This window comes from Erythrolamprus reginae, chromosome 8 (genome assembly GCF_031021105.1).
Source record: "Erythrolamprus reginae isolate rEryReg1 chromosome 8, rEryReg1.hap1, whole genome shotgun sequence".
Classification (NCBI taxonomy): Eukaryota; Metazoa; Chordata; class Lepidosauria; order Squamata; family Dipsadidae; genus Erythrolamprus; species Erythrolamprus reginae.
In genome coordinates, this window is record NC_091957.1 from 26,755,428 (window position 1) to 26,781,229 (window position 25,802).

Sequence of the window (25,802 nt, forward strand, 5' to 3'; positions counted from 1 at the left end):
GTGTGTTTGTGTGTGTGTGTGTGTGAAAACAGGAGGACCCCCCTCCCCTCCCCAGGCCTTTGTTTCTTTTCTTCCTTGTCAGCTTGCGAAGGGGATTAAGGTAGCCGCCGCGGAAGTGAAAGTATACCAGCCTCCGGGCCGGCGCTGCAAGAGAGTGGTTTTAATCTTATTAGCCGCCCCGGCGTTATGGAGGGACGATAGGAATATTAATTACAAGGTTCAACTCCATGGATGCCAAAGAGCTTCGACATCACAAGAGTGAATTGTCGCTTGACGCCAACCCGACAAACGTTGCAGGATTGTTAGAAGGACTGGAGGCTACAACAAGTGTGTAAAGAACGGTGTACAGGAACGGGCTATGTCTAGTTTAATAAAAAGAAGGACTGAGGGAGACATAACGGTCTGGTTTGGTTCTGCAACCCAAGAAGACCAACACAGACTTCAGAGGAGAATCAGAACTGCAGAAAAAAAAACAATGGCTGCCAACCTGCCTTCCATCGAGGACCTGTATACTACACGAGTCAAAAAGGGGGCTGTGAAAATATTTATAGATCCCTTGCAACCTGGACACAAACTGTTTCAACTCCTACCCTCAAAACGTCACTATGGAGCACTGCACACCAAGACAACTAGACACAAGAACAGTTTTTCCCTAAATACCATCACTCTGCTAAAGAAATAATTACCTCAATACTGTCAAACTATTTACTAAGTCTGCACCACTACTACTACTACTACTACTAGTTTTTTCTCATCATTCCTATCACCCATCTCCTCCCACTAATGAATGTATGACTGTAACCAGTTGCTTGTATCCTAAGATTTTTATTAATATTGATTGTTTCCTCATTGCTTATTTGACCCTATAATCATGAAGATTGTAGAAACATAGAAAAATAGAAGATTGGCGGCAGAAAAAAACCCTCATGGTCCATCTAGTCTGCCTTATACTATTTCCTGTGTTTTATCTTAGGATAGAGCTATGGTTTATTCCAGGCATGTTTAAATTCAGTTACTGTGGATTTCCCAACCACGTCTGTTGGAAGTTTGTTCCAAGCATCTACTACTCTTTCAGTAAAATAATATTTTCTCACATTGCTTCTGATCTTTCCCACAAATAACCTCAGATTGTTCTTGTGTTCATTTTCCTATTAAAAGCACTTCCCTCCTGAACCTTATTTAACCCTTTAACCTATTTAAATGTTTCAATCATATCCCCTCTTTTCCTTCTGTCCTCCAGACTATACAGATTGAGTTCATTAAGTCTTTCCTGATTAGTTTTGTGCTTAGGACCTTCCAACATTGGACCCGTTCAATTTCATAACTTTTATGTACACTGAGGGCATCTGCATCAAAAACAAATTCCTTGTGTGTTCAATCGCACTTGGCAATAAAGAATTCTATAGCTGCGTTTCGATATCTCAGTGGCTGCCACAAAGAAGAAGGTGGGTCAACCTATTCTCCAAAGCACCAGAATGCAGGATAAAAAGCAACGGATGGAAACTAATCAAAGAGAGAAGCAACCTGGAACTAGGGAGAGACTTCCTAACAGCGAGTGGAACAGTGGAATAGCTGGCCACCAGAAGTTGTGAGTGCACCATCACTGGAGGTTTCTTAAGAAGAGACTGGACAGACACTTGTCTGAAATGGGGTAGGCAAAGTGGGCTCTTCTATGACTTGTGGACTTCAACTCCAGAATTCCTGAGCCAATCATGCTAGCTCAGGAATTCTGGGAGTTGAAGTCCACATGTTACAGAAGAGCCAACTTTGCCTACCCCTGGTCTAGGGTCACCTGTTCGAGAGGTGGGTTGGACTAGAAGACCTCTAAGGTCGCTTCCACCTTGTTTATTGTGTTAATATTGGTATATTGGGGTGAAATGGCAGTAGTATTCCTGCATTTGAAGGGCTGCCACAAAGAAGAAGAGTGGGGTTCACCTATTCTCCAAAGCACCTTGAAGGCAGGACAAGAAGCAGTGGATGGAAATTAATCAAGGAGAGAAGCAACTTGGAACTAAGGAGGAATTTCCTGACAGAACAATTAAACCAGTCTTCAGAAGTTTGGCCACACCAACACAGGAGGTTTTTAAGAGGTCGTCTGAAATGGTACAGTGCCCGAACAATGGGGTTGGATTAGAAGACCTCCAAGGTCCCTTCCAACTCTGTTCTCCTGCTAAAGAGAGATGGAAGGATATCTTTGGGTTTTACAAAAGGGCCCCCGATTTCCATTGGACTGGTGGGGCAACATATTCCCCTTCGGATCCTTTGGGCCTCCATCCCAGTGGTTTCTCATCCATGTTAAAATTCCAAGGAGGTTTTTAAAATTCCCCAGGAAGTGAGAAGTGGAGACTTCAAATCAATATACACTGCTCAAAAAAACAAAGGGGACACTCAAAGAACCCATCCTAGATCTGAATGAATGAAATATTCTCATTGAACACTTTGTTCTATACAAAGTTGAATGGGCACAACAGCATGCGAAATTGATTGTCATTCAGTGTCAATCAATCAATCTAAGCATAGCCCATAAAATCACCTGCTACAACGTCCTTCCTATCAACAACTACTTCAGCTTCAACCGCAACAACGTGCATAAGTGCACCAGCGTGCCTTCCGTCCCCTGTCCTAATGTTTCTCTCTTACTATTATCATGTATATAAATATTATATCTAATGTTTCTTTTCTTTTTTACTGGTATAAATAAATAAATAAGTGTTGCTTCCTAAGTGGACAGTTTGATTTCACAGAAGTTTGATTTACTTGCAGTTATATTGTGTTGTTTAAGTGTTCCCTTTATTTTTTTGAGCAGTGTGTTTTTGAGTGTTCGGGATGAAGGGGTGCTTCATAAGGTCCATTCGGGGTGGGGATCTCTGAATTCACCAGCGATCCAAAAAATGTAGGGGAACGGAGCAATCCAGGCTAATGATAGCCGCCCCGAGTCTTCGGAGAAGGGCGGCATACAAATCTAAATAATAATGATGATGATGATGATGATGATAATAATAATAATAATAATAATAATAATAATAATAATAAGCATTTCAGATGCATGCCACATATTGTTTGTGTATGTGGATAAAGATGAGTCATCCACTTCTGTGGAATTTTTTTAAATTTCTTTCTTTTGTTCTGCCCAAGCGCCAAGAATTAACCTGTCTGAATGGCCTGCAATTAATGCTCTTTTCTTGAGCTGCACCATTTTTTTCCTCCTTTTCTACAAGTCAAATTGGTGCATTTGGATAAACAGGGTGAAGCTTTGCTGGCAAAGGTTCTCCAGAGGTCTCAGGTAGAAGTGTGTTGCTTCCCCCCCCCCCCTCAAAAAGACCTGTGAACCTTTTAGCAGTCGGCAAGGGGGCGGTGGGGGGAGGGCGGTTTCGGCTGGAGATTTATCTGCTTTTTTAAAAAATCCCTTTAACGTAGCCAAGCATTTACGTGCGAAGTCAATGGATTGAGTAAAAGAGGAGGAACGTGTTTTAGAGGGATGTGAAACTCCTGAGAAATCGAATGGAAGGAGAGAAGAGATTAAATGAAAAGTCAGAATTTTGATTTGGAGAATTGACATCCTGCAAAGAGAGATTCAGGCGAGCAGGTCTGTCTGAGGAATATTTATAGATAATGGCAAATATTAAGTAGAAGTGTGGATAGGAGAGATAGTTGAAATCTAGGTTTTTAATGAGGCCTTTCTGAGATTTTCTCTCTCTGTCTTTCTCTCTCTCTGTCTCCGTCTCCCTCTCTTTCTGCCTTGCCCTCTCTCTCTGTCTTTTTCTCTCTGTCTCTCTCTGTCTCCCTCTCTCTCTGTCTCTCCCCCTCTCTGTCTTTTTCTCTCTGTGTCTTTCTCTCTCTCTGTCTCTGTCTCCCTCTCTTTCTGCCTCTCCCTCTCTCTCTGTCTTTTTCTCTCTCTGTCTCTCTCTGTCTCCCTCTCTCTCTCTGTCTCCCCCCCTCTCTGTCTTTTTCTGTCTCTGTCTCCCTCTCTCTCTCTCTGTTTCTCCCTCTCTCTGTCTTTTTCTCTCTCTGTCTTTTTCTCTCTGTGTCTTTCTCTGTCTCTGTCTCTGTCTCCCTCTCTTTCTGCCTCTCCCTCTCTGTCTTTTTCTCTCTCTCTCTCTGTCTCCCCCCCTCTCTGTCTTTTTCTCTCTGTGTCTTTCTCTCTCTCTGTCTCTGTCTCCCTCTCTTTCTGCCTCTCCCTCTCTCTCTCTGTCTTTTTCTCTCTCTGTCTCTCTCTGTCTCTCTCTCTGTCTCCCCCCCTCTCTGTCTTTTTCTCTCTCTGTCTCCCTCTCTCATTCTCTCTGTTTCTCCCTCTCTCTGTCTTTTTCTCTCTGTCTCTGTCTCCCTCTCTCTATCTCTCCCTCTCCCCCTCTCTCTGTCTTTTTCTCTCTCTGTCTCTCCCCCTCTCTCTGTCTTTTTCTCTCTCTGTCTGTCTCTCTCCCTCTCTCTGCCTTTTTCTCTCTCTGTCTCCCTCTCTCTCTCTCTCTCTGTCTCTCCCTCTCTCTCTCTGTCTCTGTCTCTCCCTCTCTCTCTGTCTTCCTCTCTCTCTCTGTCCCCCCCCTCTGTCTTTTTCTGTCTCTGTCTCCCTCTCTCTCTCCCTCTCTCCCTCTCTCTGTCTTTTTCTCTCTGTCTCTGTCTCCCTCTCCCTCTCTCTATCTCTCCCTCTCTCCCTCTCTCTGTCTTTTTCTCTCTGTCTCTCCCCCTCTCTCTGTCTTTTTCTCTCTCTGCCTCTGTCTCCCCCTCTCTCTCTGTCTCTCCCTCTCTCTGTCTCTCCCTCACTCTCTGTCTCTCCCTCTATGTCTTTTTCTGTCTCTGTCTCCCTCTCTCTCTGTCTTTCTCTCTGTCTCTCTATCTCTGACTCCCTCTCTCTGTTTCTCCCTCTCTGTGTCTCTCCCTCTCTCTGTCTTTTTCTCTTTCCCTCTCTCCCTCTCTCTGTGTCTCTCTCTCTCTGTTTCTCCCTCTCTGTCTTTTACTCTCTGTCTCTCCCTCTCTCTGTGTCTCTCCCTCTCTCTGTCTTTTTTTCTCTCTCTCTCTGTCTCCCTCTCTGTCTCTCTCTCTCTGTCTCCCTCTCTCTGTGTCTTTTTCTCTCTGTGTCTTTTTCTCTCTCTGTCTCTGTCTCCCTCTCTGTCTTTCTCTATGTCTCTGTCTCCCTCTCTGTCTTTCTCTCTCTCTCTGTCTCTATCTCTGTCTCCCTCTCTCTGTTTTTCCCTCTCTGTCTTTTACTCTCTCTGTCTCTCCCTCTTTCTGTGTCTCTCCCTCTCTCTGTCTTTTTCTCTGTCTTACTCTGTCTTTCTCTCTCTCTCTGCCTCTCTCTCTCAATCTGTCTCCCTCCTTCTCTCTCTGTCTCCTCTGTCTCTCTCTCTCTTTCTGCCTCTGTTTATCTGTCTGTCTGCCTCCCTTCCTCTCTCTCTGTCTCTCTCTCTGTCTTTCTGTCTCTGCCTCTCTCTGTGTGTCTCTCTCTCTTTCTCTCAATTAATTCACCCTTTGTGCATTTTATTTTAGGAAGTTGTCTGGTGTATTCTTCTAGTTTGGTTTGGTTTTTAAAGAAAGAAGGAAGGCCATTTTGCCTGCCAAGGCTAGACGTGAAAGAGATGATTACGCAACAGAATACCCTACACAACTAGACTTACCATCCTAGGTTTAGAACTGCATCGCCTTTAGAGCTTAGAACTGCATCGCCTTAAACACAACCTAAGCATAGCCCATAAAATAATCTGCTACAACGTCCTTCCTGTCAATGGACTACTTCAGCTTCAACCGCAACAACACACGAGCACACAACAGATACAAATTTAAAGTAAACCACCCTAAACTCGACGGCAGGAAATACGACTTTAGTAACCGAATAGTTGATGCATGGAACTCACTACCAGACTCTGTAGTATAACTATCCACTGTTGACCTCTCCTGATTCCTAAGAGGTCAGTAAGGGGGCGTGCATAGGTGCACCAGAGTGCCTTCCGTCCCCTGTCCTAATGTTTCTTTTTTACTAGTATGACGTATATAAATATTGTTATACGTCCGTATATCACCAATAGGTACTTAACAAAAACAAATGAATAAAATAAGAATAAATAAGAGAGAAAGAAGGATAGAAGGAAAGAAGGATCAATATTTCCAAATGAGATGGCTCCTATAAAAACACTGCAATAATTGGATTTCCTAAAAGTGCATCAAGTGGAGGAACCACCTGTCCGTTTCCTATATGGTCTTTTTTTTACTCCTGGTCGATTTTATGTTCTGGAGTAGGATACTGACAGCATAAGATGTGTCTGGATCTGCTTCTTTGGAAAGAAAAGCGGGGGGGGGGAGCCCGGGAGGGCATGAAGGAGTAGAAATGACGACACTGAATAAGGTCGGACCAGAATATCTTCGGAACCATCTTCTGCCGCACGAATCCCAGTGGCCAGTAAGGTCCCACAGAGTCGGCCTTCTCCGGGTCCCGTCAACTAAACAATGTCGTCTGGCGGGACCTAGGGGAAGATTAGATTAGATTAGATTTATTGGATTTATATGCCGCCCCTCTCCGCAGACTCGGGGCAGCTCACAACAATGGTAAAAAACAGTACATAGTAACAAATCTAATATTTAGCAATCTAAATTACAGTTTTAGGTTAAAAAGTCCCCCCCCCCCCAAAAAAGAAACCCCAATATATAAAAAACAAGCACACAATCGAATCATACACAAAAACTACATGGGCAAGGGGGAGATGTTTCAATTCCCCCATGCCTGACGGCAGAGGTGGGTTTTAAGGAGTTTACGAAAGGCAAGGAGGAGCCAAGAAGAGCCTTTTCTGTGGCGGCCCCGGCCCTCTGGAATCAACTCCCCCCAGAGATTAGAACTGCCCCCACCCTCCTCGCCTTTCGTAAGCTACTGAAGACCCACCTATGTCGCCAGGCATGGGGTAATTGAGGAATCCCCAGGCTATTATAGTTTATGTATGGTATGACTGAGTTGTATGGTTTTAACGATATGGGTTTTTAGATGTTTTTAAGTATTGGATTTGTCACATTCTTTATCACTGTTATGAGCCTCTCCGAATCCTCGGAGAGGGGTGGCATACAAATCTAATACATTATTATTATTATTATTATTATTATTATTATTATTAATTATTATTATTAATGTTCTCACCACTACCACCTCCCTGGCTGTGAGAACTTGCAACACAAGGATGGAGAACTTCCTTCCTGGAGATTCAACCCACGACTTCGTTGGTGTAGACCTCATATAAACATTGGGCGGAATATGTTGTGAATCCATGGTCTGGCCAGCCAGCTGATGGACAGTTCAGATGTTGATATGATGAGAAGATTGCTTTTGTGTTTTTGAAACCCAGTGAAAGAGAAGACCTTAGGGGAAGCCCATGAAGATCCATATGGACCTTCTTCACCGAAGGCAGAACAGTTATGGGAACACGAATGCCAGACTAGTTGGGTTAGAAAGCAATTGAGTATCTTCCCACTTTGAGGCGCCAACAATGCCAGGCCAGTATCCCAAACTCCAAACTTAATAATAATAAGAATAATAATAATAACAACAACAACAACAACAACAACAACAGAGTTGGAAGGGACCTTGGAGGTCTTCTAGTCCAACCACCTGCTTAAGGGGAAACCCTACACTACTTCAGACAGATGGTTATCCAACATCTGCTTAAAAACTTCCAGTGTTTGAGCATTCACAACTTCTGGAAGCAAGCTGTTCCACTGATCAATTGTTCTAATTGTCAGGAAATTTCTCCTTAATTTTAAATTGCTTCTCTCCTTGATTAGTTTCCATCCATTGCTTCTTGTCCTACCCTCAGGTGCTTTGGAGAATAGCTTGACTCCCTCTCGTTTGGGGCAACCCCTGAGATATTGGAAGACTGCTATCATGTCTCCTTGATATGATCCTGGTCCTTCTTTTCATTAAACTAGCCATGCCCAGTTCCTGCAACCGTTTTTTATATGTTTTGGCCTCCAGTCTGCTAATCATCTTTGGGAACCTCAAGGTGGTACCTATATTTTTCTAAATGAGAGTTGACCACAAAGAAGATGGAAAGTTGTCCACTAGGTTGTCCTTTTCCTCCTTCATCCTAACCCAGCATCTTCCTCCTGATAATTTTAGGTTCCCTCAATTCGTAAATCCCTGTTGTTTTTCGCTCGGTCCTAAACCTAGCTCTCAGAAACTCCACCATGCATCCTCCTTCAAACCCATAAAGCTTTTTCGTTCTTCTTCCTGGATCTGTTTTGCTGCATTATCATGGAAGACAGCCCATCGTTGGCTGCTCCCTCTGAAAAGTTTTGGATATTCTCGGCATTTTGCAAACTTGGCTCCATCATTCCAAAAATGTGCAAGCTAAGGAAACTGTAAAGTGGTCTCTCGATGCTGTTTTAACTCCTAAAACCCAGCAGGATATTCAGGATGGGCCAGGTCTGTGCATCGTGCATTTTTGCAACGGATGTTTTATTTTTCCGCAGGGGGAAAATTGTTCTCTTGCACAATATGCTGTAGATTGCTTGTTATGTGCCATCTCAAGCTGTGGGTTTCGAGCTTCGGAAAGGAATTGCAGATAGCAGTGTCCTGCAGGGTCCCTCCCAACTTTATTCTCCAAACGTTTTGGGGGACAAATGTCTATGGAGTTTCTCAAGTCACCCAGCAACTGGACTTTCTGGCTTTGCTTCTTATCCAAGAAGCTTCTTCACCTCTTTAGGAGGACATGTCATCTCAAGCATCATCAAAATACTGGAGAAAATAATCAATAAACAACTTACCCACTTCCTAGAAACAAACAAGATCATATCCAATAGCCAGCACGGATTCATCAGAAACAAATCATGCCAAACCAATCTCATATCATTTTTCAACACCATAACCAAGTCAGTTGACCAACGCAACTCAGTGGACCTCATATACTTGGACTTCAGTAAGGCTTTCGATAAAGTCGACCACAATCTCCTAATCCACAAACTAGAAAAAAATGGAGTAGATTACTACACATGTAGATGGATAAACAGTTGGCTGACCAACCGCACCCAATGAGTTGTCCTCAACGGCACCAAATCCACATGGAAAAAAGTAGACAGTGGAGTACCACAGGACTCTGTCCTGGGTCCTGTACTCTTTAACATCTTCATCAACGACCTGGACGAGGGAATAAAAGGGGAACTAATAAAATTTGCAGATGACACCAAGCTGGCGGGGGTAGCCAACACCCTTGAGGACAGGCTCAGAGTACAAGAAGACCTAGACAGACTATCACAGTGGGCCCATACCAACAAAATGAGGTTCAACACCGACAAATGCAGAGTCCTCCACCTCGGCAAAAAGAACCCTAGACATACATACAGCCTGGGAGATACCCCACTCAGCAGTAGTGACTGCGAAAGAGATCTTGGAGTCTTGGTGGACAATCAACTAAACATGAGTCAGCAATGTGCAGCAGCAGCCAAAAAAGCCAACTCAATCCTAAGCTGCATCAACAGAGGAATACGCTTCAAGACCAGGGAAGTACTAATACCACTCTACTATGCCCTGGTCAGACCCCACCTGGAGTACTGCATCCAATTTTGGTCACCTCACTACAAAAAAGACATCGAAACTCTGGAGAAGGTGCAAAAAAGAGCAACCAAAATGATTAGGGGACTCGAAACCAAGACTTACGAAGAGAGATTGAGAGAACTGGGCATGGACAGCCTAGAAAAAAGAAGGTCTAGAGGGGACATGATAGCAGTTTACAGATACTTGAGGGGTTGCCACGGTGAGGAGGGGGTCTCTTTATTCCCCAGGGCACCAGAGGGCCGGACGAGGAACAATGGTTGGAAGCTGACCAAGGAGAGATTCAACCTGGAAATAAGGAAGAACTTCCTGACGGTCAGAGCGATCAACCAATGGAACTGCCTGCCAGGGGAGGTGGTGAACTCCCCAACTCTGCACACCTTCAAGAGGAGATTGGACTTCCATTTGGCTCGGGTGCTGTAGGGTTTCCTGCTCAGGCAGGGGGTTGGACTCGATGACCTAAGGGTCCCTTTCAACTCTATAAATAAATAAATAAATAAACTCATCTCTGTCAGTAGATCAGGAGGCAATTCCTTGCATGCAGACAATCTAGTCCACTGAGGGTGAACCTTTTTTCCCCTCGAGTGCCAAAAGAGCGTGTGCGCATGCTATCGCACATCCACGAGTGCCCACACCCATAATTCAATGCCCAGGGAGGGCAAAAACAGGTGCCCCTGCTCCCCGGATGCCCTATGGAGGCTGGAAACAGATTGTTTCCCAACTTCTGGTGGGCCCAGTAAGCTTGTGTTTTGCCCTCCCCTGGCTCCAAAGGCTTCCCTGGAGTTGGGGGAGGGTACAAATGCCCTCCCCCACCCCCTGGAGGCTCTGGAAGCCAAAAATACCTTCCCAGAGCCTCTGTGTGAGCCAAAAATCAGCTGACTAGCACACACATGCACGTTGGAGCTGAGCTAGGGCAACGGCTTATGTGCCAGCAGATATGGCTCTGCGGCATCCATGCCATAGATTTGCCATCACTGATCTGGCCCATCATGGAAGAATTGACTGATTGCTGGAGATAGAGCAAGAAGGGCCTTCCATCCTAGGAATGAATGAGATTTTAATGGGCTTTTAATCGTGTGTTTTTATGCATGTAGGAAGATTCATGACGTAGCTGAAGTGTGTGGAAGATCTAAGATTTAGTCTTTGGTGCTTCGGGAGGAAAATAAGCTCCTGAAACCCTGGAGAATGTCAATGGTACTGTGGTAGGTTGGCCAAGGGGGTTTAATTCGCGAGAAAGTGGGCCTTGTGGGTATTAGAAGTCTTGGTTTTCTCATGGATTCATTGCCACTTAGCTGAAGGAAGGTCCTCCCACTCTCCTTCATCATCTACTTCTGCATCTTCTCCATCATTAGCATCATATTGTTCTCTTTCTCCTACACCTCTTTCTCATCCTTCACCTTCAACTCCTTATTCCTCTCCTTCTCCGTCTCCTCTTCTGTCTCTTCCTTCTCCTTCTTTCATTTTCATCCCCACTTTCTTTCTCTTCTTCATCTCCTTCCTCCCCTCTTCCTCCTCTTTTGTCTCCTTCCTCTGCTCCATCTTTCATTTTCTCCTCCTTCCTCACATCTCTATCATCTCCTCCTCCTCCTCCTCCTCTTCCTTCTCTTTCATCTCCTTCTTCTTCCCCTTCTCTCTCTTTAATTTCCTTCTCCATCTCCATCATCTCCTCCTCCTCCTCTTTCATTTCCTCCTCCTTCTTCTCCTCCCCTTTCTCTTCCAACTCCTCCTCTTCCAACTCCTCCTCCTCCTTCTCTTTCATCTCCTTCTTCTTCCCTTTCCCCATCTTTTTCATTTCCACCTCATAGAAACATAGAAGATTGACGGCAGAAAAAGGCCTCACGGTCCATCTAGTCTGCCCTTATACTATTTCTTGTATTTTATCTTAGGATGGATCTATGTTTATCCCAGGCATGTTTAAATTCAGTTCCTGTGGATTTCCGACCACGTCTGCTGGGAGTTTGTTCCAAACATCTACTACTCTCACGTTGCTTCTGACCTTTCCCCCAACTAACCTCAGATTGTGCCCCCTTGTTCTTGTGTTCACTTTCCTATTGAAAACACTTCCCTCCTGAACCCTATTTAACCTTTTAACCTATTTAAATGTTTCGATCATATTCCCCCTTTACCTTCTGTCCTCCAGACTAAACAGATTGAGTTCATGAAGTCTTTCCTGATAGGTTTTGTGCTTAGGACCTTCCACCATTTTTGTAGCCCGTCTTTGGACCTGTTCAATTTTATCAATATCCTTTTGTAGGTGAGGTCTCAAGAACTGAGCACAGTATTCCAAATGTCCTTCTTCTCCATCATCTCCTCTTTCTCTCCTCCTCCTTCTTCTCTTTCATCACCTTCCACTTCTCTTTTATCTCTTTCATTTCCTTCTCCTCCTCTTCTAACTCCTCCTCCTCCTTCATCTCCCTCTTCCCCTTCTCCATCCCTTTCATTTCCTTCTCCATCTCCATCATCTCCTCCTCCTCTTGCAACTCTTCCTCCTCTTTCGCTTTCATCTCCTTCCTCTTCCCCTTCTCCATCCCTTTAATATCCTCCTTCTCCCTCCTCCTCTTCCATCACCTTCTCTTTCTCCATCTCCATTTCTATCATCTCCTCCTCGGAAAAGACCCCATTAGATCTGCAAAGGAAAAATATCCCGGGTGAAAGGTTCCCCCTGTCAATACGTATGGCTCCCAACGCAGCTGACTCTGGAATTTCTCTCCCTGGGTGTTGAAAGCACTTTCCTCACCTCAAGGACGACGTCTTTAATTTCTGCCGATTGAAGAACTGGGGTGTTTATATAATTATCCGGAATGAACTGCATGTGTTCGAGGAAAGGAAAGGGGGTACCGAGATGAACAGTCTGGGCGTAGGTTAGTAATCAGCGAGCAGTGAGCAATTTGAAGCTCTTGATTAAATCTACCTGGGGGTGTGTGCATTTTTGTGTGCGTGTGTGTGTCTATGACTTGGTTTCGGTAGCAGTGATACAACTTGGCAGTTAAGACAGGCTCCTTTTGATTGAAATCATTTCGGAAGGAGACACTTTGTACAAATACTCCTCGACTTGTGACTGTAATGGTCAAAAAGTGGATCATCCACATGACCGATCTGATTTTACAACCTCCCTTTTTTAAAAAAAATAAGTTTTTTTTTATTTTTAAAAAGAAAACAAAAAAAGAATATATGTCACATATGTCATACTCCTTTTCTGTTACATCTTATATTGCTATTTCTTATACTTAATATTATACTAACCTATATACATTCACATACAAGAACCAAGCATAAATATTTTTGCTTTTATAAAGAGTAGCAATTCAAGAGAGAGAGTTGTTTCATTAGTCTATGTGTTTTTGTATTTCTATATTTGATTTTTATTTGTGTGGGTACACTGATACTTTGTATTGTCACGTTTGGTTTTTGTTACGGATCCATTCATGCCATTTTTGCCATGTCTCTTTGGTATCTTTATTTTTTCTTCCTTTAATTGCACTCGTCATTTCGTCCATTTCTGCGCATTTGAAATTTTTTTCTATGATTAGATCTTCGGATGGGGTCTGTTCTTTTTTCCACTGTTGTGCGATTGATATCCTTACTGCAGTAATTATATGCGTCATGAGAGAAAGCAGTTTTTTAGGGTATTGTTTTCTCCAGATTCCTAAGAGCATACCTTCTGATGTGAATTCTATCTCCTCCTTTGTCATTTCTGTGAGCCATCCATATGTTTTGAATTTGGGGGCAGGACCATCACATGTGATAAAAAGTACCTCCTTTTTTGCAGAGGTGGTTAGCAACAGCCCTCAGACTTATATGCTGCTTCACAGGGCTTTTTCAGTTCTCTCCAAGCGGTTTACAGAGTCAGCCTCTTTCCCCCAATAATCTGGGTCCTCATTTTACCCACCTCAGAAGTCACCCTTGAGCAGGTGAGGATCGAACTCCTGGCAGTTGGCAGTCAGCCTACAATACTGTATTCTAACCACTGCGCCACCAGGGGAATGGAATGGAGAATAGAATAGGAAAGAATAGAATGGAAGGGAAGGGGCCTTAGAGGTCTTCTAGTCCAGCCCCCCACTCAAGCAGGAGAATCTATACCAGTGATGGCAAACCTTTTTTTACCTCGGGTGCCGAAAGAGCATGGGCATGTGCTATTGCGCATGCACAAGTGCCCACACCCATAATTCAATGCCTGAGGAGGGTGAAAACAGCTTCCCCCGCCCTCTGGAGGCCCCCTGGAGACCAGAAATGACCTGTTTCCCAACTTCTGGTGGGCCCAGTAGGCTCACGTTTCGCCTTCCTCAGGCTCCTTGGAGCCAGGGAGGGTAAAAATGCCCTCCCCCATCCCCCGGAGGTTCTCTGGAAGCCAAAAACACCCTCTGTGCAAGCTCAAAACCAGCTGCCTGGCACACACAGGCACATTGGAGCTGAGCTAGGGCAATGGCTCGCATGCCAGCAGATATGGCTCCGCGTGCCACCTGTGGCACCCGTGCCATAGGTTCGCCATGACTGACTTAGACCATTTTTAGATAGCACTATCACTTAGGCTTATATACCACTTCACAGTGTTTCACAGCCCTCTCTAAGCAGTTTAGAGAGTCAGCCTATTCCCCCCTCCCCCCCCAAACAATCTGGGTCCTCATTTTATCGAATGTAGAAGGATGGAAAGCTGAGTCAATCTTGAGCCGATCTAGAATCAAACTGCTGGCAGTGAGCAGAGTTCACCTGCAATACCACATTCTAACCACTGCATCACCACATCCCATATTAAGTGGGCCAATTTTTAAAAAAAATATTTTTTATTGAATATATGTATAAAAAAGACAAACAAATCTACTACAATACACACAAAAGTAAATATACACAAATCTATATCAAATTATTTGAATACCGAACATTAAATACATGTCAACCATATTGTTGGCTATTGTTTCCCACAGCCTATTTGTGGCGTCCTATAAATAATTATATGCGTATATAAGTTCCTTTTCCAAACAAATATTCATTTAAATAAATTTTGTTCTTATTTATCTTTATATTACCTTTGAACAGTTTTTATTTTCATTCATTTGTTCCTATGTCCATTTCAAGTCATTGACTAAGACACTTGGAAGATTATGTATCACTAGTGGGCCCATTGTTAATGGAGGCATCTTTGCCCCAAATCAGACGTAAATGCTAATGATGGCTGGTCATAAATTGAGGGCTACCTGTATTAACAACTAACCTCTCGCAGGCCCCAGGGAGATTTGGGAGACCACATTTCCCACAATGCCCCACACTGAAAATGGCAGACGGATTGTGGATAAAGCATTGCATTTCCACCTCCAAATGTGTGATGCCAACTTCAAAGCTGCAGTGGGCACGTGCCCATTCCTCAGCAGGGTAGCCAGCCTTGGCACAGGACTTTACAGACAGCACGGTCTCATTTGCATATATGTAAATAGGAGGTTGTTTTGCATAAAAAGGGCAGTTCTTGCTTAACCCGTTGGCACATTTTACATTGGAGCTGGCAGTTGGTACCCAGGTGGGGAGGGCACGCAAGCAGGATGCCGCCTGCCACCCATTATGGATTTGGTTAACCTGATGCATCAAATTAAGGATCTTTTTACAAAATTGGAGGCTGGTCAATTTGGCCACTTGCATGGCATGGTCAGTGGGGAGGCCTGACCACGTGGCCTAAACTGCTATGCCGGTTCGCCCACAAGAGTTAAGCTAGATAATCCTGCAGTGCATTACTTTTGCATTAAGAGCATCGGTGGTGTAGTGGTTAGAGTACAGTACTGCAAGCTACTTCTGCTTATCATTGGCTGCCAGCAGTTGGCAGATCGATTCTCAGCAGGCTCAAAGTTGACTCAAATCTCAATCCTTCCAAGGTCGGTAAAATGAGCATCCAGATTGTTGGGGACAAAAGGCTGACTCTCTGTAAACCGCTTAGAGAGGGCTAGAAAAGTAGTGTGAAGTGGTCTATAAGTCTAAATGCTATTGCTATCTCCCTCCCTCCCTCCCTCCCTTCCTTCCCAGTGATTAGAATGCAGGATTACAAGTTAACTCTGCCCATTGCCATCAGTTCGATGTTGACTGGCTCAAAGTTGACTCAGCCTTCCATCCATCCAAGATCAGTAAAATGAGGACCCAGATTGTTGGGGGCAAGAGGCTGACACTCTGTAAACTGCTGAGAGAGAGCTGCAAGCATTGTGAAGCAGTATATAAATCTAAATGCTATTAGCAAAGCCTCTATGCCCCAAATCTGCCAGTGGGGCACAGAAGGAATCCGCCTTGTGGGTGGATGGGGGGGGGGGTCAGCAAAGCCAGGTATACTTCAGTGATGGTGGAGGTTCTGCTTTATAATTCATCAATTCATTCCTTGTCTAATCTTGTGCTATGTTAATGGTATTCTTTCCCTGTTCATGGAGGCTCTGTTTTTGTGACTGGTTTTAAACTTCACACCCAATCTAGGCTTACATTTGGTGCTGTATTCTGTTTCTGGGAGTTGAAGTCCACAAGACATAGAAGAGCCAGGTTTGCCTACTCCTGGTCTAGACCATTGATGGGGAACCTTTTCGGCATTGAGTGTCCAAACTGCTGCATGCTGGAACTCTGAAAACTCAAAGAGCATCTGGCTGGTGTGCATGTGCATGCCGGCCGCTTGGTCTTCTGGTTTCTGGTGCACGCATGCATGCCGGCCCACTGATCTTCGTGCGTGCCAGAAACCCAAAGACCAGCTGGCCAGTACGCATGGACACACTGGCCACCTGGTCATTAAAGTGTTCTGGAGTGCTAGGAAGCCAAAGACCAGCACATGTGAAGGTCAGCTGGTCGGCTGCATGCACATACCGAAAAACAGAGGAGCAATTGGCGATAGCGCACGTGCAGGCAAGGGTTCCCCATTGGGGACGCTATGGTGTGTTCCCGGTGACTGGCGCAGGTGCGCACTCATCGGGCAGGCGCATATACGTTGGCGTGAAATTAGGCTTCTGGGCATGCACAGGAAGCCTAATCTCGTGCAAGGATGCTCGAGATTTCACTGAGCAAGAAACCACTAAACATCAGTGAAATCTCGCTCATGCGAGCATCCTCATGCGAGATTTGGCTTCCTGTGCATGTGCAGAAGCCAAATCTCATGCGGGCATGTACAGGAATGCGCCAGTCACACAGAACTGCTCACACAGCTCCATTTTCGCTACCACTCTCTAGAATGGCCCGGACCGAATGGAGTCCATTATTGTTTACGCGCCCACAGAGAGAGCTCATTTATACCATAAATTCGCCATCAGGGATCTAGACTCTTCTTAATCTTGAACCGTGTTTCTGATAGAGTCCCTCTGTCCGTGGAGACTCTGCTTCCGTCTTTGAGAATCCTCTGTTTTGTGGATGGTTTAATATTTCCTACATTCCTAGTGGTACCTCTACCTAAGAATACCTCCACTTACGAACATTTCTAGATAAGAACCAGGTGTTCAAGATATTTTTGACTCTTCTCAAGAACCATTTTCTACTTACAAACCTGAGCCTCCGAAACTGTAACTGGAAAAGGCAGGGAGAAGCCTCTGTGGGTACTCTCTAGGAATCTCCTGGAAGGAAACAGGGCCGGAAAAGGCGGGGAGAAGCCTCCGTGGGGCCTCCCTAGGAATCTCCTGGAAGGAAACAGGGGCGGAAAAGGCGGGGAGAAACCTCTGTGGGGCCTCTCTAGTAATCTCCTTGGAGGAAACGGGGCCGGAAAAGGCGGGGAGAAGCCTCTGTGGGGCCTCTCTAGTAATCTCCTTGGAGGAAACGGGGCCGGAAAAGGCGGGGAGAAGCCTCTGTGGGGCCTCTCTAGGAATCTCCTGGGAGGAAACAGGGCCTCCACCCTCCTTGTGGTTTCCTCAATCACACACATTATTTGCTTTTACATTGATTCCTATGGGAAAAAACTGCTTCTTCTTACAAACTTTTCTACCTGGTCACGGAATGAATTAAGTAGAGGTACCACTGTACCTCCTCAGTACATTGCATCCAGTAAATTACTCCTGTTTGTGGAGGTTTTGCTTTCCAGCCCTCACTTTTTCACTGCCCCTATCCATGCAGGTTCTGCTTTCTGACCCTGATTCATCGAGAACCTCCATCCTTGTAAAATGATCTAAATTTATATCCTGGAGACGCAGGGCGCAGCTCCGAGGTTTATCCGTGACATTTTTAGTGAACAAAACCAACAGCCGAAAAGAAGCAAACAGGCCTCTCTTTCTTGTCTCTTTCTTTTTTTTCTTTGTTTTAATTTTTAATGTCCCTGTTTCTATTTTTCTCGTGCCCCCGAGAGAGAGCCCGTCTGAAGGAACGGGGGGAAAGGGTGGGAAGGGGGGAATTATAAATAAAACCTGGGCCTAAGTGCAGCGAGTGCTGCTAAAACATTATCCGTGTCTGCGGGGTGGCAAGAGATAAATATTAAATCTATAATTTATGGAGATGGTTTCCCGGTTTTGGGAGAGAGAGGATGATCCCGGCTCATAAGAGGCTGTAGATTCAAGAGGGCATGTTGTCTGTCATTGGTGCGTGGAAACCTTTGAATCCTTGCTTGTCCAGGCTGAGGGACCTAGTGCCTCCCTGAGGGACACATTCACACAACCTGGTTATTCGGATACAGATTGGAAAGGACATTGGAGATCATCTAGTCCAGTAGTTCTCAACCTTTCTAATGCCATGACCCCTTAATACAGTTCTTCATGTTGTGGTGACCCCCAACCATAAGTCTAGTGCCAATTCTCCCAACAGAGCTTTAAAGTGATTGGCAGGAAGGTCAGAGAAACACCCCTACTAATTGTAAAATTATGTTTCAAGGCACCAGAATAGAAGCTTTATTTCCTAACACCATGGGAAATTTGTGTTTTTCCATGGTCGTTCAACCCCCAAAGGGGTCCCGACCCCCAGGTTGAGAACCACTGATTTAGTCCAACCCCTGCCTGAGCAGAACACTACACCATGATGGCAAACCTATGGCACGGGTGTCACAGGTGGTATACGGAGCCATATTTGCTGGCATGTGAGCTGTTGCCCTAACTCAGCTCCAACGTGCATTTGTGTGCTGGTCAGCATATTTTTGGCTCACACAGAGGTTTGGGAGGGTGTTTTTGGCTTCCAGAGAGCCTCTGGGAGGATGGAGGAGGGCATTTTTACCCTCCCCCAGCTCCGGGGAAGCCTTTGGAGCCTGGGGAGGGCAAAACACGAGCCTATTGGGCCCACCAGAAGTTGGGAAACAGGCTGTTTTACAGCCTCCAAAGGGCCTCTGGGGGATGGTGGAAGCTGTTTTTGTCCTCCCCAGGCATTGAATTACGGGTGTGGGCATTTGCGCATGTGCGATAGCACGGACGCACGCTCTTTTGGCACCCGAGGGAAAAAAAGGTTTGCCATCTCTGATCTAGTCCAACCCCTGCCCAAGCATTTCTGTCAAGTGGCAGTGTAGTTTTTTCTTGAAAGTGTCCAATGATGAAGCTCTCACAACTTCTGTTCCATGGGTTGATTGTTCTCACAGGTTGAATCTCTCTTTGGTGGTCAGTTTCCATCCATGACTCCTTGTCCGGCCTTCGGGTGTCTTGGAAAATAGCTTGAGCCCCTCCTCTTTGTGGCAGCCCCTCAAGTATTGGAAGACTCCTATCATGTCTTCCCTGGTCCTTCTCTTCACTAGACTAGCCATGCCCAGTTTCTGCAACCGTTCTTCATATGTTTTAGCCTCTAGTCCCCTGATCATCTTTGTCGCTCTTCTCTGCACTCTTTCTAGAGTCTCAACATCTTTTTTATAGTGTGGTGATCAAAAGTGTAGGCAGTATTCTAGGTGTGGTCTTACTAAGGCTTTGTAGAGTGCTATTCGTACCTCCCTTGATCTTGATTGTATCCCTCTGTTTTTTTAATTTATTATTGAATTTTAAAAACAAAACACAAAACAACAACAATGACATTAAACCTTAAATAAATTTGTAAGACATAATGGATGCTAGGAAAGTGGAAGAAAAACAGCTGAAAAGAAAAAACAAACATGAATAAAACATACATTTGGGATATTTACATCCCCTTCTCATTCAGAATTTTGATCGGAGATATGTGCATTTTTTTATTTGTTTTTGTTAACATATTGCTTTACATATTTGCATACTTTTCTACAACCTTGGTTTCTAATCTTTTGAACTGTCTTTCTCTATAGTTTCTTTTCTTTTATCCTTTCTTTCTTTTAACCAATTATGAAAAGTTCTCCCATATTTTATAGTAGCCCGAATCCTCTTTCCCTTCTATCCCTCTGTTAATGCAACTTAGGATTGTGTTGGCTTTTTTGGCTGCTGCTGCTGCACACTGTTGGTGAGGGAAATGCCCTGTTCCGTGTTTGCACATCATTTTAACCTTTGAGGGTCTTTGAAACAGTTAAGTCTTCAATTTATGGCCTTTTATTCAAAGTTACAGCACTGAAGTAAGTAACTTATAACCAGTAATAGGCAGCCAAAATTTTTACTGCCACACTGTGGGTGTGGTTTATTTTGTGGGTGTGGCTTAATGGTCATGTAACTGGGTAGCAAGTGAACTGTTAAGTCCTTGACTTATCACCTTCCCAGTGCCGTTCACTGGGATGACAATTTGCTTTGCGTTTCCCGCGCTCTCCTTCCTGGGTCGCCCCCCTCCCAACCTCAGACTGGGCAGCTAGGCGAATGGTGGCTGCCAGAAGCATAAATGCTGCCAGTGCCGCTTCCACCCAGGCCTTCTGGTTGCACCTCAGGAGGGAGGTGGCTGCGTGAGGCTGGAGGGGAGCCAGGCAGGAAAGAGGGAAACTCGTCCAAGGCCAGGAAGGAGGAAAGAGGAAAAAAGCAAGGAGGCAGCAGCAGCAGCAGGGGGAAAAAGGAGAGCTGAGCCCAGACCATTAATCCAGGAAGTGACAGCCGCCAATCAGCTGGAGCTGTTCACGCATCTTCATTTCCGCCGGTGGAATTGTGTTCCACCCCGTCCTGCCTGCCCCTGTCATCACCACCCTTCCTCTTTGGATGGGAGCCGATCCAGCCACCTGCTGAGGTCCTTTTAAAAAAGGATTCCCCCAGGAGGAGACAACAACCTCACCTGTTGGATTGCTGCCTTTGGTCACTTTTGCAAAAGGAGGGAAAGCCTGCGTGTGTCTGTCTGAATGTGCAGGAACGAGCCAGGTTTTTGTGTACCTGATCATGGGGCTTGAAATAGATTTGTGTGCATGTTCACACAACCCCTGTGGACAATTTTGAGAAATTTGCAAATAATAATGATGATGATAATAATAATAATAATGATGAGGATGAGGATGAGGATGAGGATGATGTAAGAAGTAATAGCCCAGGAGCAAGCAATCAGAACAAATGCAATCAAGGCCAGGATCGAAAAATCAGCTGATGGCCCAGAGTGCAGACTTCGCAAGGAAGCTGATCAAACAATTGATCACATCCTCAGCGGCTGCGAGAGGATCGCACAGATGGACTACAAACAAAGGCACAACTACGTGGCCCAGATGCTTCATTGGAACCTGTGCCACAACTACCATCCACCAGTGGTAAAAGAATCGGTGGGATCATAAACCTGAGAAAGTAGTTGAAAACAAGCATGCCAAAATACTTCGGGACTTTCGAATTCAAACTGACAAGGTTTTGAAACACAATACACTGGACCTCACGATTGTGGAAAAGAAAAAAAGTGTGGATCATTGATGTCGCCATACCAGGTGACAGTCGAATGGATGAGAAACAACAAAAACTTAACCAATATCAGGATCTTAAAATCGAACTACAAGACTCTGGCATAAACCAGTACAGGTGGTCCCAGTGGTAATTGGCACACTGGGTTCTGTGCCAAAAGACATTTGTAAACAATAAACATTGACAAAATCACAACCTGTCAGTTACAAAAGGCCACCGAACTTGGATCTGTGCACATCATACGAAAATACATCACACAGTCCTAGACGCTTGAGAATTGTTCGACTTGTGATACTATGGTACAAAATCCAGCATATCAATCTCATTTGGTGTGTATTACTGCTTTTTGTGAACAACAACAACAACAACAACAACAACAACAACAACAATAATAATAATAAATTGAGCAATATGAAGCTAGGATCACCAAGTACAGGCAGAATCAAATATTTCAATCCAACCAGGGGCAGTTCTACCAGAACCTGCATCAGCAAACAGATAAGAAAATTGAAAAGCCAGAGGTGAAAATAACAACAAAGTTCTGGAAAGATCTCTGGGAGGTCGAAAAGGACTATAACAAAACTGCTGGGTGGATAAAGGAGTTTGAGAAAAAATTCTCAAAGAGCAATATGCAGCAGCCGGAAATAACATCTGAAATGATTGCAAAAAGAGTGAAGAAAGTAAAGAACTGGACATCCCCTGGCACTGATCAGGTGCATGGTTTTTGGCTGAAATACCTGACCAGCCTGCATGCAAAAATGGCTGAATTGTTCAACGAAATGCTGCAGACAGGAAATACCGTGAATGGCTTACAACTGGCAGAACATATTTAATACAGAAAGACTCAGCGAAAGGAGCCATACCAGGAAACTACAGGCCAATAACATGTTTGCCGACCATGCTCAAACTGCTGACAGGTATCATAGCTGACAGAATTCAGGACTACCTAGAAGAAAATGACATCATGCCAGTGGAGCAAAAGGGCAATAAAAGACGAAGCAGAGGTACGAAAGACCAGCTCCTAATTGATAAAATGATTTCGGAGAACTATAAGAACAGGAAAACAAACCTATACATGACCTGGATTGACTACAAGAAAGCCTTTGACTCATTGCCACACAGCTGGATCATAAAATGCCTGGAAGTCATTGGAGTCAATGAAAACATCAGGAAATTCATAGAAAAGGTGATGAAATATTGGAAGACTGAGCTTTTTGTTGGGAATGAAAGCTATGGACTGATCAACATCAGAAGGGGCATCTTCCAGGGGTATTCTTTGTCCCTTTTGCTATTCATCATCGCTATAATCCCGCTGTCACTTATCCTACAGAAAACAAACTTAGGCTACCAAACTGCTAGGAATTCACCAAAAATTTCCTACCTGCTGTATATGGATGACCTGAAGTTGTACAGAAAATCAGAAACTGAGATACAGTCACTAACCAACACTGTGTGAATCTTCAGCAATGACATCAGCATGGAATTTGGCCTGGATAAATGTGCCACAGTGGCACTGAAAAAGGGGGATGTAAAGAGTATATAAACAATGTATAAGCAATATACTTAAAAACTTATAGTCTACAAATGTATTCTAGAGGACATTGTACTTTTCACCTCTGGCACCCTTGGTCAGTAAGGAAGTTGCGAAAGATGGAGAAAAACATGTTTATTGCAAACCAGTCTGCTGACAAAGTTAGTTATGAGCCAAAGAGATCAGGGTGACCGAAAAACAAATATGATAGATGATTCTGAGGAAAAGTTGGGAATAACATTAAGAAATAGGAAGTTGGCTGAAAATGATATGTCCATATATGGAGAGGAAGGGGGTGTAAATTAGACATGAAATTACTATAAAAGATGGTTCTTGAAGTTAGGTACTTTACCTTTTTAAGTACACCTTTTGAGTGTCTTCAATTGGTCCTGATATGATACAGTGTTATCATATTGGTGTCTTTATGTTATGTGTTGATATATGTTATGTGTTGATATATGTTATGTTTAATAAATGTTTCTATGATATATATATCATGTGGTCTTTTAGCTTTTATTCTCATGGTCTGGGGAATTTTTTTAACAATTGGCGCCCGAACAGGGACCCGAGAACTTTTTTCCTGGATGGAGGACGAGAGAAACCTGGCAGGGCCCTTACTGGAGTTTTTTCCAGTGGCTGGTTTTCTCTTGCTTCCATGTCCAGGAATTAGCTTCTTTTCGAACTGAGAGGCCAAGAGAATAAGAGGTTTCCCGGGGAAAAATTGCAGCTGCCGGCGAGAGCAAGCGTCCTTGGTGAGTAAAGGTGGCCAAGGGGTCTGATCCTGAGTTGGTGATATGTAGTAGCATGATTGAATACATGTGGGCACGCAGAGCATGTGAGAGAAATGTCTCTATATTTGTGCTGGGTTCTTGTGCACGAGAACTAATTTAAAACACATGTTGGGTGGTGACACTGTGGAGAAAGAGTTTTAAAGGGATCAGAGTGGATATTTACATAGTTGAATATCGGCTTGCTTATGTTTCACTTCAGGGTGAACGTTTATGTCATAATGAAACAGGGGTTTTATTATGGAACAAAAATATGGGTGTTGACTTTAAATTTAGGACATAGCGTATGCTAGGAATGGGTTTCGTCTACTTACAACTGACAGCAGATGCTGTGGTAGAAGTATGTGTTTTGTTTTGTTTTGTTTTGTTTTTCTTCTTTCTTTTTCTTTCTCCCTCTCTGACAAGGGATGACGGCTGCTGGTAAGTTGTATCTTGAAGAGCAGAATGGTGTCTTTATGGGGGGATAGCAGCTGTGCTATGTAATATTTTGTCCTTTTGCTGGTATGATTTAAGAAGTGTAATACATATGGTTATAGTTAGATTGCTGGTAGAGCGAAAAGATTATTGCAAGAGGTGTAGGGAAGTCTAACTGATATTTTTGAATTCTTGAGAAATAGAGCTTTTGATAAATGTGATTAATAATCGAAGATAGAGGTTTTGGGTGAGCAGATGGTAAGTACTAAGGGTTTTTTGTTTTGTTTGATGAATAGGAGTTGAGACTGTATGTGTAGGGTTTATAGTATTGCTTGTTTAAGACAAGGAATGTGAGAATGTGAGGCTGTCTTGAAGTTAAGTGGGTTGACAGGCTGTGTTTTCTTTTTGAGGAGGTAAGTTGTTAATTGTTGAGGGGCTATTATTGTTCCTGGGATAGTTTGGTGCAGTAGGTTTGAAGGAGAATTAATTTATTATAGCAGGCTTGGTTTATAAGCAGCTGGAGATAAGGGGATTTGTGGATATTTGTTATGTGAGAGAGTAGAGAATTTAAATATTGTATTGGGATAGATGGCATGTGTTTAATACACAGGTGAAAGGTTTGCAGTTCTGTGGCTGAGTTGTTACGTATATTCAGAGGTTGAGGATGAGAAAGAGTTATAATGGGTTTTTTTTTAATGGCTTGATGTGGCAGTTGGAGGGAATTCCGTATTGGTGAATTCCAAGATTAGTGTATAGATGTGGGTATGAAAGAGGTTTTTTTCCTATGTATAGTAGTGTGTATGTTTTACATATGATGAACTGGAGTCCAGTATTGAGGACAATAACTGGCTATTTTTGATGTTTTTTGATATAAGTGTTTATCTTGGTTTGAATCAGTGAACTGAGATGGAATGTCAAGCCTACTAAGTTACTAGTAATTACTTATTAAGTTAAAGTAAAAGCTAACACTGTATCTCTAAAACAACCTAGTTAAGATACATAGCAGGAATTGGATTTTTTTTTAACAATTGCCTTTTATATCTGTTGGAGGTAATAGTCTCTTATTGTATGCCCATAAGAAAATTGCTAGCTGGGAGATTTTGAAGGATATCTTGAGATTCAAGATGAGGGGAATCATATTTTTATTTTATTGTAAAAAGCTTTGATTATGAATTATGAATTGTACACAAATCTGATAAATGGAATAAAGTACTGGTAGGGAGTCTTGTGGTGTTATGAAATGAAAATATTTAATTGTTGCTGTGACAATTGTTGCTGGATTTTACAATGCTCGTAAGGAAGCTAAACATTTTAGGAAAAATTTCACAATTGAGTAGAATTCGATGATAGATAATTGTTTTCTGGATTAAATCTGTGGCATCATTAAATACAGCTGAGAAGCTCGTGTAGATTTAGATAAATTGGTTCTGTGACAATAGATTTTTGCACTGTATGGTAACGTATTTCTGGATTTGGCTCTGTTTTAAGGGAAGAAAAAGTTGTTTATGAGTGTATGAATGTTGATTGTGCAACATTTTTTTCTTTTACATATTATTTTCTCTGGTTTGTAATGTGGTTTGTAATCTGAGAGAATGCAGGGAAGTGTGGTTGTTTTGTACAGTATGGTATAAGTAGTGTTTATACATATGTTTGGGATTGTGGTTCTGTGTTTTTTATATTGTTTATTGATGAAGAAATACTCCTATGTGAAAACTGTTAGAAGATATGATGTGGGATGATACGTATGAGGATGCTGGAATGAAGCCAGCGATTACATAGTGGAGCGGTTTGCCTGTTGTCATTTTTATGAATTGGTAGAGAGCTGTTTGCTGAAGAAAGGGGGTTGGATTAGATGACCTTTGAGGTCCCTTCCAACTCTGGCTGTTATAATAGTA

General features: G+C 43.6%; 1 protein-coding gene across 1 annotated transcript in view; it reads left to right on the forward strand.

Moving 5' to 3' along the window:
* Positions 1–25,802, forward strand: part of IGSF21 (immunoglobin superfamily member 21) — a 208,755-nt gene that overhangs the window by 15,844 nt on the left and 167,109 nt on the right. The gene's annotated exons all lie outside the window — the stretch shown is intronic.